This window comes from Pteropus medius, unplaced genomic scaffold (genome assembly GCF_902729225.1).
Source record: "Pteropus medius unplaced genomic scaffold, Ma_sr-lr_union100, whole genome shotgun sequence".
NCBI lineage: Eukaryota > Metazoa > Chordata > Mammalia > Chiroptera > Pteropodidae > Pteropus > Pteropus medius.
The window spans coordinates 1,369,824-1,389,438 of NW_024349125.1; the positions used below are offsets into that span (position 1 = coordinate 1,369,824).

General features: G+C 34.9%; 1 protein-coding gene and 2 pseudogenes across 7 annotated transcripts in view; 2 read left to right on the forward strand and 1 right to left on the reverse strand.

Moving 5' to 3' along the window:
• Positions 1-19,615, forward strand: part of FANCC (FA complementation group C) — a 234,016-nt gene that overhangs the window by 105,624 nt on the left and 108,777 nt on the right. The window lies entirely within an intron of this gene.
• LOC120616936 (uncharacterized) lies at positions 13,979-14,097 on the reverse strand (annotated as a pseudogene).
• Positions 14,068-15,900, forward strand: LOC120616906 (kallikrein-13-like; annotated as a pseudogene).

A 19,615-nucleotide genomic window follows, 5' to 3' on the forward strand; every position in this document is an offset into this window, starting at 1 on the left:
AGAGGGCAGAAATTGGTACTGATTACTTGTTAGGAAAAGGAGAGAGTAGCAGTTAAGGATAATGTTAAAATTTTAGAGAACTAATAATAACACCTCTGTCTTCTGAGTTAGGAACCAGTTGATACAAGATACTGGAGATGGACAGTTGGAAATCAGAGAATCAGTCCCTTAACTCTTAAAACAGATTGAAGAATGTAATTCTGTTTGTGGTTCAGTTGGGCCTCTCTAGATTTGGTAGACAAATGAGTTAGATACAGCTAAGCTGAACCACCATAGGCCTGTGTGACATAGAATGTGCCTGTGGCTAAGCATGTTCCAACAGTAGACCAGAATACATCCTTTCCATAGGTAAGGCAAGTCAGAAAGCCAGAGGAGAGGAATGTAGGGTACTGGGCATTTTTAGTTTCTTCTCCCAAATTTACCAAGCAGGTCAGTTCTTTTCCTGAAGAGGAGATAGTGAGGGGATAGAGATGATGTCTTAGATTGGGCTCCCTGGATATCTGACTCTGAGGTGGAGATTGATGTGCAGAGAATGCTGTGAGGAGTAACAGCTGTGGAGGGGAAGAAAAGAAGCAGGTTGTGCAGAGGGAAAAGTTTAGCTGCAGCTCAATCTCGAACAGAAACCTCCTCTGAGATAGAGATGGAAGACCCTTTAGATTTTTTCCTGCTTTGGGACAAGAAGGTTGGGCCCTTGTACTTCTATGTCCATAAGTAATTGGAATGTGGCCACCGTGGGAAGGGAGTTTAATCTTGGGCAAGGTTGAGACGGCTGAAGATGATATGACATCACAACATCCTTCAGAGATACCAAAACTATTTCTTCTCTTTACCCTGCTGGGGAGTGGGTTTGACATTCTGCCTTCTCTGGAAACATGAGGATTGGGCAATTTTATTTTCCTCTGAGAGAGAACAGTTTTTACTTGGATATAATGGTGGATGGTAGTACCATTCACTGAGAAATGTAAGGGAAAGAAGTGCTGCCAGAAGTGGTATCCTGAAATAAACCAAGTAAGAATGTACAGGGGCAGGTGGGAATGGATATCAGGTCATCCCAGCAGCTGTCCCATGTTCCTCTTATGTGCCGTGTTCCAGGACAGTGACATATAGAGACCTTGTTTTCTTCCTTTCTTACTGCCTTTTCGTGTCTGTTTACATCCTTGAGACCATAGCTCAGGGGATACAATATTAATTGAGTCCTCTTCCATTTCTCTTCCTTTCTGTTATTGAATAGACTGGCTGGGAACAGGCAAATGAGAAAGAGAAAGCATGGAAGATTACTCTGTAGTTTTGTAAATGTATTTTCCCCAGGGCTTTGGAAACCACCAAAGCTGTCTGCCATATTGTATTAGGTCAGTGGAGTCTGGTAGTAGGCTACCCAGTTCCACAAATGCTTTAAGTAAATCCATGAAATGGCATCCACCTTAATAAATGTCATGTTTTTATTCAGTCTGATAAAGTTTTCTCAACATTTCAGTTTTTCAGTATAAATATGGCATTAAGTATTTTGCAGGGCTCCGGAAAATGTGAAAAGCACTACTTCTCATTCCCAGGTATTTTAAGTTCACTTGATATGATCAGCAGTTCATTCCACATGTGAAATCTAATTGTGAATGTTTTTATGTTTTTATATGTGCATGTTTTGGGGGAGTGGTAACTGTCTCCTGTGTCATTAATGTGAATGCACTGAACTTATTATTAAACAAACTTCCCAGAATGAAAATTTGCTTCCTCTGAAGGGGCAAAATGAGATACCATTTGTGTTCTTGTTTAGGTTTTTCCTTTTTTCATTTCATTTAGATGGAGTTCTGCTTATTATGACTCTAAATTGTATCAGATTGTTTTTTAGTAAATTGCCACTGCTCAAATAGGCCCGCTCAAGACATTTATTGCCAATTAGGAACAGGATGTTTGAGATGTTTAGTGATGTTCTCCGGATGACCTGTTTTATGTTTTCTGTTTATTTTGTTTTATTTTTGTTTTATGATCATGTTGGCTTTTCCATTAAACTATAACTTTAATTGAGTTGGCTCAGTTAATAGAACATTGACCAGATCTCTTTCTCTAACTCCTAGCCCTCTCCTTATTCCACCCCTGCCCCCAGTTCTCCTGTTGTGTTCCAGCCTCCGTCTGGAGTGAAGGGAATTTTTAGGCTTGTGACTTACAAATATATGTTTCTAAGACATAGGCACACATAGGACACCACAATCTAAATTGCTTGGCTAATGCTCCTTGGGCCTTTTAGGGATAAATCCCTGTGAAAAGTAAATTTAAACAGTAATGTCTATAGTGGGGGACATTTCTTAGTGAATAGCCACTGGTAAGGGCTGTGTCGATGTCTGCCTTACATGTGGCAGTATGATCTCTACATCTGTTTTGAAGTTCAGTTGTTGCTCAGACCACATGTGCGTTTCTTTAAGGGGCTGACATCCATCCCTCCCAGGATCCAGGCACTGTGAGCTGGTAAATATAACTGGCTTACTCTTTTTGACTTTAAGATTGTTATACTTTGTGTTAGTTTGACTGTTGTTTCTATCAGTTCTGGTTCTGTTTAGTACTGACAACATTGGAGTTTCTATAAATTAGTAGCATGGCAAAAGAACCAGGCATATTTAAACCCACAAATCTTGATTTCTAGGTCTTTTAAAAGCTTTGTGTTTTAAATAGAGTTTCACTCTATGGTAGACATAAACAGTACTTGTAAAAATTTTGGCAATTATAAGGCTTTTATACTTCACCTGGAACTAAAAAATAACCTCAGTCGAGGTACCCTATTAAGAATCAGAAAATCCAGTTTCATTCTGGCTCTGCTAGTGAGATCTTTTAAAAATTACATATTCTCATTTACATATCTTTAAAAAAGAATTACAAATATGATTCTACTTATATGAGGTATCTTAGTTAATTAAATTCATTGAAACAAAGTAAAGCAAGGGCCGTTGAAGAGGGAGACTGTTTAATGGTCACAGAGCTTCAGTTTTGGAAGAAGAAAAAGTTCGGGAGATCTGTTGCACAACATTGTAAATATATTTAACACTACTGAACTGTATTATAAGTAAAAATGGTTGTAATGGTAAATCTTATGTGTTTTTTATGACAATTTACATTTAAAAAAATTTTAAATGGATAGTGCTACTGTTAATTGAGTGCTCAGTATGTGCCTTGGCGGTATTACCTTATTAAATATTCACAGATCCATGCAGGTAGGTAATATTACCCTGTTTTATAGGTGGAAGAACTTAGAGGAGTAATTTATGAGCCAGTAAATGGCAAACCATTTTGGACCTATGTATGACTCCAAAATCACTCAAAATATATATTATCACCAGCTAAAGTTAAGCCAGGCTATCTCTAAGGCTTTTTAGCACTGGAATCTGTGATTCTATGATTCTGAGATTCTCCAGGTACCCCACAGAGACTCTTCAAGTGAAAAAAGAGTTTAAATGTTTATGTGTTTGGAGACTACCCATCTATCATTTGTAGTAAATAAAAATTGCCATACTAGATTTAGTCTCTGGTATAGCAGCACCAACTGCTGTTTATGGGAAGCCAAAGTGTTATTCAAATGTTACTAAGTGAAGGTGTTAATAGTGATTACTTCTGTGGAAAAGCTTGGTAAAGACTGATAAGGGCCTTCACATATTCATTATAATTTTTTCTGCTTTTTGAGTTTTTCATAACAAGTATAACTTCTGTTTGGGGTTGAATTGTGCTCAAATTCATATGTTAAAGTCCTAAACCCTAGTATCTTAGTATGTTGACCTTCTTTGTAAATGGGATTATTGCACACTTAATTAGTTAAGATGAGGTCACCTGGAGTAGGTTAGGTCTGTAATTCAAAATGACTGGTGTCCTTATAAAAAGGGAAAATTTGGCCTGAGACATGCACACAGGGACAACATTATGTGAAAGTGAAGTCAGAGATCTAGTGATATTTCTACAAGCCAAAGAATGCCAAAGATAGCCAGGGACCCACCAGAAGCCAGAGAGAGGCATAGAACAAATATTTTTCACATCCTCAGAAGGAACCAACCCTGATGACACCTTGATTTCATACCTCTAGCATCTAGAACTGTGAGACAATAAATATCTGTGGTTTAAGCCACTCAGTTTGTGGTACTTTATTACAGCTGCCCTAGCACTTTAATACAACTTTTAAAATGAAAAAGAAAAAATATGGGGTGAAAAAGTGAGCTATGGTTCTTAGGATTTTATCCCAAGCAATATTCAAATTAAGAAAGGATCTTTATACATAATACTCACTATTATAATTTTTATAATTGGAAAGAATGGGAAGCAACCCAAATGGTTAGGCATTAGCAACTAACCAAATTATATATGTCATTTTGTATAGCCTGTGAAATAATGTGAAAAATGTGTGTAACATAAATAAAAAGTTGGATGTGAAATTGTTTATACAAAATGATAACTAACAGCTGTGCAAAATATATATGCATTGGCTAAGATTGGAAGGGAACACAGAAAAAAGCTTTGTTAGGATAGTGGGATAGATTTGGTAGATTTTTCTTTTTGATTTTTCTTTTAATTTGTTGACTTTATGACATAGAATTATGATAATGTATTATCGTGATTGTAATATCTTTTAAAAATCAACTTTATGGAGGCAAATTTTACATTTAATAAAATGTACCCTTTAAAGTGTACAATTTGATAGTTTTGACAAATGTATACCTCCTTGTATCCTCCGCTGTAATCAAGAACTAAAACATTTCAAACACAAGGGAAAAGAAACAATGGAGATACAGAGAAAACAAAAGATAAAATAGTTATAGTAAATCTTCATGTATCAATAATCACTCTGAACCATGAAGATTGGAAAACCTAAATAGACCTGTCACTAGTCATGAAATTGAAACAGTAATCAAAAACCTCCCAAAAAACAAAGTCTGGGACGAGATCGCTTCACTGGTGAATTACCCTAAACACTCAATACAATTAATACCCATTTTTCTCAAACTCTTCCAAAAAATTGAAGAAGATGGAATACTTCTTAATTTATTTTATAAAGCTGACATTATTACCCCGATTCCAAAACTTGGCAAGGACAATGCAAAAAAAGAAAATTACAAGCCAACATCTCTGATGAACATAGATGTAAAAATCCTAAACAAAATACTAGTAAATTGAATGCAATACATTAAAAAGATAATACTTCACCATCAATGGGGTTCATTCCAGAGATGCAAGAATGGTTCAGCGTCTACAAATCAATCAATGTGATATACCAATTAACAAAGTAAAACAGAAATTATATGGTCATATTAACAGATGCAGAAAAAGCATTTGACAAGATACAACATCCATTTATGATTAAAACACTTAATAAAATGGGTACAGAAGGAAAGAACCTCAACATAATAAAGGCCATTTATGACAGACCCTCAGCTAGTATCTTACTCAATGGTGAAAAACAAAGTTTTTCCTCTCAGATCAGGAACAAGATGAGGATGCCCACTCTCACCACTGTTATTCAACATCATATTGAAAGTCTTAGACAGAGGAGTCAGGCCAGAAAAAGAAATAAAAAGCATCCACATTGTGAATGAAGAAGTAAAACTGTCATTATTTGCAGATGACATGATTTTGTATATAGAAAACCCTAAAGATTCCACCAAGAGACTATTAGAAACAACAAACAAATACAGTAAAGTTGCAGGATACAAAATCAATGTACAAAAATCTGCTGCATTACTATATGCCAACAACAAAATATCAAAGAGAATTGAAGAAAAAAATCTCATTTACAAATGCAGTAAAAAGGATAAAACACCCAGGAACAAACAACATAGGAGGTGAATGACTTGTACACTGAAAAGTACAAGACATTGCTGAAAAAAATTGAACAAGACAGAAAGAAGAGGAAAGATATTTTGTGTTCATGGATTAGAAGAATTAACATTGTTAAAATATTATCTAGAGTGATATATACATTTAGTATAACCCCCATCAAAATCCCAATGGCATTTTTCACAGAAGTAGAACAAAAAATCCTCAAGTTTGTATGGAACCACAAAAGACCCAAATAGTCAAAGCAATCCTAAGAAAAAAGAACAAAGCCGCGGACATCACACTCCTTGACTTCAAACTGTACTACAGCAATCAAAACAGTATGATACTGACAGCAAAACACACACACAAACTGAAGAAACAGAGTTGAGAACCCAGAGATAAACTCATAAGTATACGTGTATATGTATGTTTGTGCATATTTATATATGCATGTAACTAATTTTTGACAAAAGAGCCAAAATTGTCTGTCTCTTCAATAAATGGTGCTGGGAAAACTAGAAAGTCAAGTACAAAAGAATGAAAGTAGATTGCTCTCTGACACCATACACAAAAGTTAACACAAAATGCATCAGACTTGAATATAAGACTTGAAACAGTAAGACACATAGAAGAAAACATAGGCACTAAACTTGTAGATCTTAGTTTCAGAGAGATCTTTGTGAACTTGACCCCAGAGGCAAGGGAAGTAAAAACAATAAATGAATGGGACTATATCAAATCAAGCTTCTGCATAGCAAAAGAAACCATCAGCAAAACTAAAAGGCAACCAACAAATGGGAGAAGATATTTACAAATGATACTACTGATAAGGGGCTAATATATATATAGAAATATATAGAAAACTCATACAACTCAACAACAAAAAAGAAACAATCCAATTTAAAAAATGGGCAGAGGACCTAAACAGATATTTTTCCAAGTAAGATATACAGATGGCCAACAGATATATGGAAAAATGCTCAAAATCACTAGCTATAATGAAAATGCAAATAGAACCCAATGAGATATACCACCTTACATCCATTAGAACAGTTATCAATATAAGAAATAACAAGTGTTAGAAACAATGTGTAGAAAGGGAACCCTTGTACACTGCTGGTGGAAATATAAATTAATGTAGCCACTATGGAAAACAGTATGGAGGTTTCTCAAAAAAATTAAAAACAGAGCTACCATATGAACCAGCAATCCTCCTTCTGGGTGTCTACCTGAAGAATTAGAAAACATTCATTTTTGAAGATACATGTACTTGTGTTCATTGCAGCATTATTTACAACAGTCATGGAAACATCTCGCATGTTCTTTGACAGATGACTGGATAAAGGCATGGAACCTGTATACAGTGGCATACTACTTAGCCATAAAAATGATGAAATATTGCCATTTGTGATAACACGTATGGATCTTGAGAGTATTATGCTAAGTGAAATAAATTAGACAAAAGACAAGAATCATGATTTCACTCATATGTATGGGATGTAAAACAAACAAATGAGCAAACAAAACTCATGAATACAGACAACAGAATGGTGGTAATGAAAAAGTTTGTAAAGAGGGTCAAATACAAGATGATGAAGGTAGACTAGAATTTGGGTGGTGAGCAAACAATAGAGTATACAGTTGTTGTATTATAACATTGTACACCTGAAATTTATATAATGTTATTAACCAATGTAACCCCAAGAAATTTAAAAGAAATAAAACTTTTGTCATCACAATAAGTTCTCTATTGCCCTTTGAAAGTCAGTCATTCTCTCAGCCCTGGCCTTAGTTAACTTCTGTTCTGTGTTCTGTCACTATAGATTACTCTTTTCTTTTCTATAATTCATGTAAGCAGAGTAATATAGTACATACTCTTGCCTGGTTTCTTTCATTCAGTATAATGTTTTTGAGATTTATCTATGTTGTAGCTCATCTTAGTAGTTAATTCCTTTTTATTGTTGAGGAATATTTCCATGTTCAGTATGCCAATTTGTTTATTCATTTATCCATTGATAGCAGTTTAGATTGCTTCTAATTTTGGGCTATTAATAAGTTGCTGTGAACATATTTGTACAAATTTTGTTTAATCATACATTTTCATTTCTCTTGGATGCTTAGGATTGGATTGCTGGATTATATGATAAGAAACTGCCTCACACAATGCAATATATATATGCCTTACTGTTAAATTGTACACCTGAAACTTACTGGATTTTGTTAACCAATGTCACCATAACAAAAATTAATTAAAAAAAAAAATAAAGAAACTGCTAAGTGGTTTACATCATCACCAGCAGTGTATGAGACTTCTAGTAGCTCCACGTGTTTACCAACACAGAGTATTGTTAGACTTTTTGTGTTTTAGTCGTTCTCGTGTGTATACTGATTTTTTTGTGTGTGGTTTTATGACGAATTTCTCAGATGATTTGATGTTAGAGCATCTTTTATGTTTTCTTTTGAGAAATGTCTATTCAAATGTTTTGCCCATTTAAAAAATTGCCTTTTTATTGAAGTATAAGACTACTTTTTAAATATTCCAGATACTGTTCCTTTGTGAGATATACATATATTTAAATAAAGTATTCATTCCATTTGTGGCTTGCCTTTTCATTTTCTTATAGTATATTTCAAAGTATGTAAGGTATAAATTTTAATGAAATCTTTGTCAATTTTTTTCTTTTATGATTTAAACTTTTTGTGTCCTAGAATATTTTTGCCTGTACCAAGTTTGCAAAGAGTTTCTTCTATGTTTTCTTCCAAAAGTTTTGTAGTGTTAGCTTTTAGATATATGATCTATTTGGAATTTGTTTATATGGTTGTGAGGTTAAGGGTAGAGGTTTGTTTTTTTCTAATCCCTGCAATAAGAGATTGACGTCACTACTATAAGATTTGTTGTAGGCCCCCAAATGCCCTCAGTTAATTGGTAAATTACATTTTAATTGTAATTACAAGATTATTTGTGGTGTAGACCTAGGGTTTCTTCAGTAGAGCTGATGCTCTTTACTCTTTGTACACTATGGTGATATACAGGAAATGTAGATGTCATATGCTTTATCTTCTTATTGTCATTTAAGATAAGGTTTCATACTACAGGAAAACTAAGATATGAAGTTCAGCTTTTGGTTACAATTATTACCACACTGGACTACAGGCTTTTATTGCATATAACTGAAGGAACGAAGATTATCATACCATAATGTTTTGATTACTGCAAATTATAGTTAGTTTTTGAAATCAGGAAGTGTGAGACCTCCAACTTTGCTCTTTGTTTTCAGGATTGTGTTGGCTATTTGGAGGCCTTTGAGATTCAATTTGAAATTTAGGGTAGATTTTCTGTTATCACAGAATATACCACTGTGATTTTGATAGGGATTGCATTGGATTTGTAGATTGCTTTGGGTAGTATTGACAATAGTATTAAGTCTTCCAATCCATGATTATGGGATGTGTTTTCATTTATTGGTGTCTTCCTTAATTTCTTTCAGTACCGTGTTGTCGTTTTTAGTTTATAACTCTTTCCTCTCTTTGGCTAAATTTATTTCCAAGTATTTTTATTCTTTTTGATGCTATTTTAAATAGAATTGTTTTCTCATTTTGGGGGGCAATCATTTTTATATAGAAACAGTTAACTTGTGTGTTGATTTTGTATACGCAGCTTTGCTGAAATCATTTATTAGTTCTAACACTTTTTTGTGTGAGAAGTCATTAGGTTTTTTACATATAAAGTCATGTCATCTGTGAACAAAGCTAATTTTACTCCTTCTTTTCAAGGTTGGATGCCTTTTTTTTTCTCTCTTCTACCTAACAGCTCGGGCTAGAACTTTCAGTACTTTGTTGGATAGAAGTAGTAAAAGAGGTCATCCCTGCCTTGTTCCTGATATTAGAGGGAAAACTTTAGTTTTTTGTCATCGAGTATGATATTAGCTGTGGACCTTTCACATATGGCCTTTATTATATAGTTGTTTCCTTATATTCCTAGTTTGTTGAGTGCTTTTTTTTTTTTTATCATGAAAGGATGTTGAATTTTGTCAAATAGTTTTTCTGTATCAATTCACATGATCATGTGTTTTTTTCTTCATTTTGTTAATATAGTTTATTTTGCTGATTGAGTTTTGTATGATGAATCATCTTTGCATTTGAGGAATAAATCCTACTTAGTCATGGTGTTTAACCCTTTTAATGTGTTATTGAATTTGGTTTGCTAGGAATTTTTTTTTTTGAAGATTTTTACATCAATATTCATCAGAGATGTTAGTTTATAGTTTTTTTTAAATAGTGCCTTTATCTAGATTTGGTATCAGGATAATACTGGTCCTCATAGAATGATTTAGTAAGTGTTCTCTTCAATTTTTTGGAAGTGATTGAGAAGGATTGGTGTTAATCCTTTTTTAAATATTTGGTAGAATTCTCCAGTGAAATCATCTAGTCCTGGGCTTTTCTTGTTGGTAGATATTTGATTGCTTATTCGGAATATCTCCTTACTAGTTATTGGTCTATTTAGATTTTTAAATTTCTTCATGATTCAGTCTTGGTAGGTTGTGTTTTTTTAAGAATTTGTTCATTTCATCTGCATCATCCAATTTGTTATTATACAGTTGTTTGTGGTCCTTTCTTATAACTCCTGTTTCATTTCTGATTGTGATATATGAGTCTTATCTCTTTTTTTCTTATTCAATTAAGGCAACAGTTTATCATTTTTCACCCTTTGTTCTCTTCAAAGAACTAACTCTAGGTTACGTTGATTTTTGTCTATTTTTCTATTCTCTATTTTGTTTGTCTCTCCTGTAATGTTTATTATTTCTTTCTGGTAACTTTGAATTAGTTTGTTCTTTTCTAGTTTCTTAAGATTTAAAGTTAGGTTGCTAAGATCTTTCTTAACAATATTCCTCTTATCACTTCTTTTCTTGCATCTCATAAGTTTTCATGTTTTGTTTTCATTTTCATTTCTCTCAAGATATTTTCTAATTTCCCTTCAGATTTCTTTGAACTTTTAGTTGAGCGTGTTTAATTTCCACATATTGTGGATTTTCCAGTTTTTCTCTTACTGTTGATTTTTAGTTTCATTACATTATGATTGGAAAAAAATATATTTTGTGACTTAAGGCTTTTAAAATTTATTAAGGCTTGTCTTCTAGCATAATGTATGGGTTATTCTGGAGAATGTTCCATGTGAATTTGAAAAAAATGTGTTTTCTTCTATTGTCTGATGGAATGTTCTGTATATGTCTCTTAGGTGCCATTAGTGGATAATGTTTTTCAGGTCTTCTCTTTCCATAATGATTTTATGTTTGTTATCTGTCCATTATTGAAACTGAGATGTTGGAATATCCTACTATTATTGTAGAGCTGTCTATTTCACCCTTTAATTCTGTCAGTGTTAGCTTGTTTCATGTATTCAGAAGCTCTAATGTTTGATGCTTATATTTTTACAATTGCTGTCTTTTTGGTGAATTGTCCCTTTTATTATTACATAATGTCCTTCTTTGTCTCTTGTACCAGTTTTTGATTTAAAATTTATGTTGTCTAATATGGTATTACCACCTCTGCTTTTTTTGCTTATTGTTTGCATGAAAAATCTTTCTCCATCCCTTTACTTTAAACTTGTACCTGTCCTTAAATCTAAAGAGAGTCCCTTTTAGACAGCATATAGTTGAATCCTATTTGTTTTTACCTATTGTAATAATCTACGTCTTTTGATTAGGGAGTTTAATCTATTTACATTTATAGTAATTACTCATAGAGAAGGACCGTATTGTATTGCCATTATGTTTTTTTGTTTTATTTTTTATTTATTGTTTCATTAAATTTATTGGGGTAACATTGGTTAATACAATTATATAATTTTCAGGTGTACATTATAATTTGACATCTATATATTCTATTGTGTGTTTACCACCCAAAGTCCAGTTTCCTTCAGCTACCATATATTTGATCCCCTTTACCCACTTCACCCTCCCCCTACCTCCCTATATCTGACCCCCTTTAACCATCTACATATCCCCTTAGTATCCCCCACCACCTACCCTCTGGTAACCACTAGTCTATAGTCCATGAGTGTCTGTTTGTTTGTCCTGTTCATCTGTTGCTTTTAGGTTTATATCCCACATATGAGTGATATCATTTGATTTTCAACTTTTTCTGTCTGGCTTCTTTCGCTTAGCATGATTATCTTGAGGTCCATCCATGTCGTTGCAAATGGCAGTATTTCATCTCTTCTCATGGCTGAGTAACAATATTCCATTGTATATATATAGCACAGCTTCTTTATCCAGTCATCTATCGTAGGATACTTCGGTTGCTTCTGTGTCCTGGCCACTGTGAATAAGGCTACTATGAACATTGGTGTTCATAGTTTTCTTAGTTTTTTGAGGAGTATCCATACTGATTTCCATAGTGACTGTACCAATTTGCAGTCCCACCAGCAGCGTGTGAGGAGTCCTTTTTCTCTGCATCTTTCCTCTCCAACATTTGTTATTACTTGTCCTGTTAATTATAGCTATTCTAACAGGTGTGAGATGGTATCTCATTGTGGTTTTGATTTGCATTTCCCTAGTAGCTAGCTATGTTGAGTATCTTCTCATATATTTCTTGGCCATTTGTATGTCCTTTAGGGAGAAGTTCAGATCCTCTGCTCATTTTTTGATTGGATCATTTGCCTTTTTTGTTGTTAACGAGTCATATGAGTTCTTTGTGTATTTTGGATATTAGGCTTTTATTGGAGGTGTCGGTTGCAAATGTATTTTCCCACTCAGACGGTTGTCTCTTTACCTTGTTGATGATTTCTTTTGCTGAGCAGAAGCTTTTTAGTTTGATGTAGTCTCATTCATTTATTTTTGCTTTTACTTCCCTTGCCTTTGAGGTCAAATTCATAAAATCCTATTTAAGTCCAAGGTCCTTGAATTTAGTTCCTATGTGTTCTTCTATGCATTTTATTGTTTCAGATCTTATATTTAGGTCCTTAATCCATTTTGATTAATTTTGGTGTGTGGTGATAGACAACAGTTTAGTTTCATTGTTTTGCAAATGGCTTTCCAGTTTTCCCAGCACCATTTATTGAAGAGGCTTTCCTTTCTCCACTGTATGTTTTGGCTTTTTTGTCAAAAATTATTTGCCCCTATAAATATGGGTTTACTTCTGCACTCTCGATTCTGTTCCACTGGTTTGTGTGTGTGTTTTGCTGCCAATACCATGTCGTTTTGATTATTGTCACTTTGTAATATAATTTGAAGTTGGGCAGAGTGATGCCTCTTTTTTTTTTCTTAGGATGGCTTTGGCAATTGGAGTCTTTCGTGCGTCCATATATATCTGATGATTTTTTTATTCTATTTCTTTAAAAATGCCGGTGGGATTTTGATGGGGATTGCATTAAATCTGTATAATGCTTTATGTAATAAGGTCATTTTAACTATGTTGATTCTTCCAATCCAAAAACATGGACTATCTCCATTGTGGTTTTGTTTTTTGTGCGTCATACAGTTTTTGTCCCTTTTTTTGGTCTCTTACTTTCTCCTTTGCATTTAGTTGATTTCTTTTTTGTAATGACATATTTTGATTCCCTTCTCATTTCCATTTGCGTAGATTCTATAGATATTTTCTTCATGGAGTCTATTTTAGACTGATAAACTGAATTTAACTGAAATCAACTTTACTTCAATCACATAAAAAAGTTCTTTATAGCTCTGCTGCTCCACTTTATGTTATAGATGTCACAAATAACATGTTTATATTATATACTTAGTAACTTAGATTTACACTTTTTATGCTTTGGTCTTTTAAATTTAGTACAATAATTAAAACGAATTTATGTACCTCGGATACAATAATAGAAGATTCTATTTTTTCCTGGAGAATGTCATATTTTCATATGGCTTTGTGTTTCTGTCCAGTAGTCTTTCGGTTCAACTTGAAGGACTCCCTCTATTTCTTGTAGGTCATAAATTTCCTCAGCTTTTATTTATCTGGGACGTCTTAATTTCTCTTTCATTTTTGAAGAATGTATTTGCCAAATACAGTAATCTTGGTTGGTAGTTTTTTCTTCATCACTCTGTTTTTTGTTTTTTGGGGTTTGTTTTTTTTTTAGGGATATTTTATTTATTTATTTTCTTTTTTAGGTGTGGCAACCCTTGGTTGACCTCACAGATTGCAAGGACCTTATCAGCTTACAATCCCTAATTTTTTCATTTTTTTACACCTACAGCACCTGGTCTTCCTAGGTGGTCTCTCATCTAAGTACTAACCAGGCCTGACCCTGCTTAGCTTCCGAGATCAGACGGGATTGGGCTTGTTCAGGGTAGCATGGCTATAGACTTCTTCATCACTTTGAATGTATCATCCACCCCTTTGTGGCCTGTAATGTTCTGCTGAGTAATCCGCTGATAATTTTATGGTAGCTTTCTTATTTGTGACAAGTTGCTTTTTTCTTACCGCTTTGAAGAGTTTCTCTTCTGTGTTTGACTTTTGACAGTTTGACTGTTATTAATCTCAGTGGGGACCACTTTTAGTTCATCCTAGTTGGAGTCCTTTGAGCTTCTTGAGTTTGGATGTCCAGTTATTTCTTCAGACTTGGGAAGTTTTCAGCTGTTATTTCTTCAGATAAACTCTGTTACTTTCTCTCATTCTTCTTCTGGCAGTCCCATAACTCATATATTGGTGCGCTTTGTGGTATCTATAAGTCTCTTAGGCTTCCTTCTCTTATTATTTTTCTTTGTTCCTCTGAGTCAGTAATTTCATATGAGCTCCCTTCGCTGCCCCCCAAACTCAGAGCTGCCATGTGGTCCCTGGATGTAGTGATTGCCTTCCTGAATGTGGCTTCATCAGATGGTATCTCTCAGGAGTATCCCAAGATTCTCAGTGGAACCAGTGGGCTTCTCCTGGGTGGCTACACCTGCTTCCCCCACTCTCAGCCCTGGCAGACAGCCCTACTAGTATAGGGATGGCTGCTCTGTAAGGGAGTCCTGATCTACCCCAGATGGATCCTCACTGCAGCACACTATATGAAGGATAGGTGCAGAGTTTACCTTGGCAAGCATGCCCTGGGTCATGTGGAGGCTGGAGAGCAGGTGAGGGAGGTAGTCTGTTTTATCACCCATCTTTAGTACCAGAGCAGTCTCACTCACCTAAGCCATAACCACAATATCATACTTCTGGAGTGATGGTCCCTGGTCCAGCTCATGAGCCGCATCCATGTCCTACCCCTCTCCTACAGTGACTGCCTCCCCGCTTCCACCTGCTGTCAGGTGTCTGGCTTGGGTACCACCACCAGTCCCCAGGTGAGTTACTCCCAAACCTTACAATGTGCCAACATCCAGCTATGCTCTGATGAGTGTCATCATGTCTACCTGAGGAAGATCACAGCAAACCCACTGTGTGCTGGCACAAAAGAAGGTGGCAAGGACTCCTGTGGGGCCGACTTTGATGGCCCACCCACTGTGATGGAATGCTTTGTGGCATCTTCTCCTGTAGAGACTTCTCATTTGGGCAGCCCAAACACCCTGGTGTTTATACCTGAGTCTCAATATGTTTTGTGGATCTGAGAAACCATCTGAAAACAAAACCCAGGAGCAGAAATGGAGAAGAGCCCACAGTAAAAGTTGGGTTGACTTACCTGCCTCCTTCCTCCTATCATGCCCTCCATACTCAGTTTACCATTCTCTGCCCTTCTCAGAGTGTGCCACTGGAACCAGTGACCTATGTTCTCAAAATATCCCATCCCAGCTGACATTCTGTGTTTCAAAAGCACTCAGTCACAGCTAGCACTATAGTCTCCCAGATGTTACGTACCTGAAACATCCCAGTCCCCTAAATATCCCAACCCAGACATATCCCAGGTCTCTTGTTTCACCATAAACCCAGATCACCATCTAAATGTTTTACCTAAATACCTCCACTCATTCCAATAATTCTATGTCCTGCGAACGGACCATCCTTGATGACATCTGGTCCTATACTCCTTCAGATATTTATTCATTGCCAATGTTCTAGGTCTTTCTGTGCTTTGTACACAAGGAGGTTCTACACTCCAATGACATTTTATTCTGAAAGTATTCTCTTGTGCCCATAATATTCTGCCCTGACAACATTCTATGCCCTTCTGAATAACTCATTACAGCTATCATTGGATCTTTATAATGGTTCATTCTCACACAGTTCTGGGCCTCCCAAATGTTCCATCCCTACTTACATCCCACATTTGTCAATATTCAGCCTCTGGCAATATTCTTTATCTCTGAATCCCCATGCCCACTATAGGTCAACAGCACTCTAGAGTCTAAAGAGTAATGGGGTTCAGTATTTAAAGAAGATCTCGTTGCCTGGACTCTATTCTCTTGTTCAGCAAATATTCTGTCTCTATGAACACCCTTGTTCAGTGCCCCTTGCTGTTACATCTTTGCGCGTGACCCGAGCACATGGTGGTGAAATGCTCAAGCTCTGTTTTGAACAAGTTATGAAACTGCCTCTCTTTTCTCCTCTGTAAAACAGGGCACATAATTTTTCCTGATAGCATTGTTATTAAGATAAATGTTGAATGCTTACTGCTGTTATTTTCATGGTTCTCTATAAAATACCTTAGGATGTTGCATTTACTTATTTTTCTTGGCAAACATTTATTCAGGGCTATCATGTGCAGGTGTTCACCTGGACATTGGTAAATACAATTTTGTTTATTCAACAAATATTGGTACCTATCATGAGCCTAGGCACTACTGTAGGCACAGATGATAATGAATTAAACAGACAAAAACTAAAAAAAAAAGTTGTTTTATATCTTTGTCTAGTAAGTTCAAAGTGTGTGTTTTCCTAGGGCAGGTCTGGAAATTTATATTGTTCTATTTAATTAGTCATATTTCCCTTTTTCTTTGTCTGCTTTATTATGTTTGTTGAAAATTTGTCATTTGAAAACCACCATCTCAGTCTTTACAGATTTCCTCTGTGTAGGGGAATACCTTTACCAGTTAACCTGTCATGAAGGCTTAAGGTCTTCTTGAGCATTTTCTGAGTGCATTTTTCCAGGGTCCGTACATTTACTTTTTCCCAATTCGTCAGTCTACATAGCTCTTTTAAGATGTCTTAATTTCACTGTGAGTCTCACTTTTACTTTTTCACTCTTGAAGTTTCTACTCCTTTTTTTTTTCTGTCTGTAATCCTATCTGTAGGCATCTGTAGGTCTTCAGTTCCCTGTAGTTTTCACATACCATAGCACTCTCTACTACCTTTTGTGGTTTCCAACCTGAAATCCAGGCTGTGCCACCATTTGCAACTGAGCTCCAAGTCAGGCAATATAGAAATCAGTTCCTGGGGCAGCCCACAGACATGCCAGAATATTGCAGATAAGTTTCACTTTTTTCCTACTGTCAAGGGGGAGGGTACTAGAAATTGGGCCACTTCCTTCGAGCTTCACCAGGGAGAGGTTGGTGGGGCAAGTGCAAGCAACAATGCCATGAAATTTCCTACTGTTTTGAGTGTGACTCTTTCTTGATTGGATATTTGCTTAGTTGCTGCAGATCCGTGACTGCTTTTCAGAGCTACCACAAAGCTGTTTTAGTTAGCCTGTAGTTCTTGATATTAACATGGTGGGGAGGATGAGGGTCTGGAACTTAGTAGTCTGTCATTTTGCTGACATTGCTCTATCAAATATTGAATATTTTAAAATTCTATTTATGCATCTTTGGAGATGATCATATGATTTTTCTTTCCTAATGCTAGTATAGCAAATTACATTTATTGATTTTTAGATTGTTAATTTCACCAGTAATTATTGGGATAAACCTCAGTTAGTGATATAATGTTCTCTTTTTTATGTATTGCTGCTTTCTACTTGTTAAAATTGTGTTAAGGAATTTTGCATCTACATTCATGAGAAATATTGATTTGGAGTTTTTTATATTGTCTGTTGGTTTTGATATCAGAGTAATTCACCTTTATTTTCTAATTATATGTAAGAATAATATTTTTTTAAATGATTCATATCACTAATGAAACTATCTGATTCTGAAATTTTTTTGTGGGAAGTTTTAAAATTATGGGTTCATTTTCTTTATTAGGTAAATTTTATAAAGATTCTTCTTGAATCAATTTTTGTAAGTTTTGTCTTTCAAGAAATTTATCCATTCCATCTTTATTGACATAATATTTCTTTGTAATGCTTTTAGTATCTGTAGGATATGTAGTGAGGTCCTTATTTTCATTTCTGACTTTAAAACTTGTATCTTCCATTTTTTTCCCCATGAACATAGCTTGAGCTTAACAAATTTACAAATTTCTTTTTTTTTTCCTAAAACTGGGTTTTGGCTTCATTGATTTTTCTCTCTTGTTTGTGCATTTTTCTATTTATTTTATTTCTCTTCTTACATTTATTATTTATTTTCTTTCACTTACTTCGAATTTAATTGGATTTTTTCCCTTAGCTCTTAAGCTGGAACTTAAATACTTGACCTGAGACCTTTCTTCATTTTTAACATAAAGCTTAAAGCTGTAAATTTTCCCCTAATCACTGCTTTGGTTGCTTCTCCTGAATTTTGATATATATATGTATTTTTTTTCATTTTAATTATCTTCAAAGTATTTCCTAATTTTCCCTTGTCACTTTTTCTTTGACTCCTTGGTTATTTAGACATGTGTTGTTAAATATCCAAATATTTGAATATTTTTCAGATATCTTTCTGTTAGTGATGTATCATTTAATTCTGTTGTGTCTGAGGAAATATATGTACTATTTCAGTTCTGTTCAATTTTCTGAGACATGTTTTATAGCTGTGATTTTGGTCTGTCTTGGTAACTGTTTTATGTAAACTTGAAAATAACACTGGATGGGGTAATCTCTACATATCAATTGGGCCATCATGGTGGTTGGTATGTGTCGAAGACTGTGAAGGGTCTGAGGTTGTTTCCTTCTTAAAAACAAGTTATTACGCCGTTGTTTTATGCCTGCTGGGAGAAAACATAGAATTCCTTAGTCAAAGACAGAGGACTTTATTACTCACAGCACAACAAATTTTGATTTTTGTGTCTATTCACTTTGTCTCTCATGTCTCATTGGAGAAATGCAGAGAGTCCTAGATAAATACTGGTTATACATGGGTTTGCGTCACAGCTGAAGTACCTTCCAGTTCAGATATCCTATAATAGACTGCAAATAAACTTCTTTTTACCCTGGAGGGACACGTTTTATATTGAACAGTAAACCTGCCTTTTGCCTTCGATTGAGATCCTTATCTCTTTTCTGGAGCTGTTTGCTCTACAGATATTCTTGAAAAGATATTCTTTCACAAAGGCAGTCAGTATCTCTGCTCACAAAATGTTCAGAAATGCAAGAGATTCATGGAGAATTGACTCCCAATAATCATGTTGTTCAAGTCTTCTATAGCCTTACTGATTTTCTGTTCATCAGTTACTAACAAATATGTTAAAGTCTCTAATTATAATTGTGAGTTACTGATTTCTATTTTCAATTCTATCATTTTTCGTTTCATTTATTTTGAAGCTTTGTTATTGGGCACAAACACATTTGGAATTGTTACATCTTTTTGATGAATCTACTCTTTTATTATTAATGAAATGTATCTCTTTTTCCTGGAAATACTTTTTCTAAAATTTACTTTGTCTCATATTAAAAAGAAAAACAAAAAACACCCTAGCTTATTTTGATTGTTTGCATGTTATATTCTTTACCATCATTTTACTTTTAGTCTCTTTGTGTCCTTATATTTACAGTGGGTTTCTTGTAGGTAGCATATAGGTCGTTGGTTCTTGGTTTTTATCTATTCTGACAACTGCTGCCTTTTCATGGATTTCTACTTAATGTAATTATTGGTGTGCTGAATTAAAA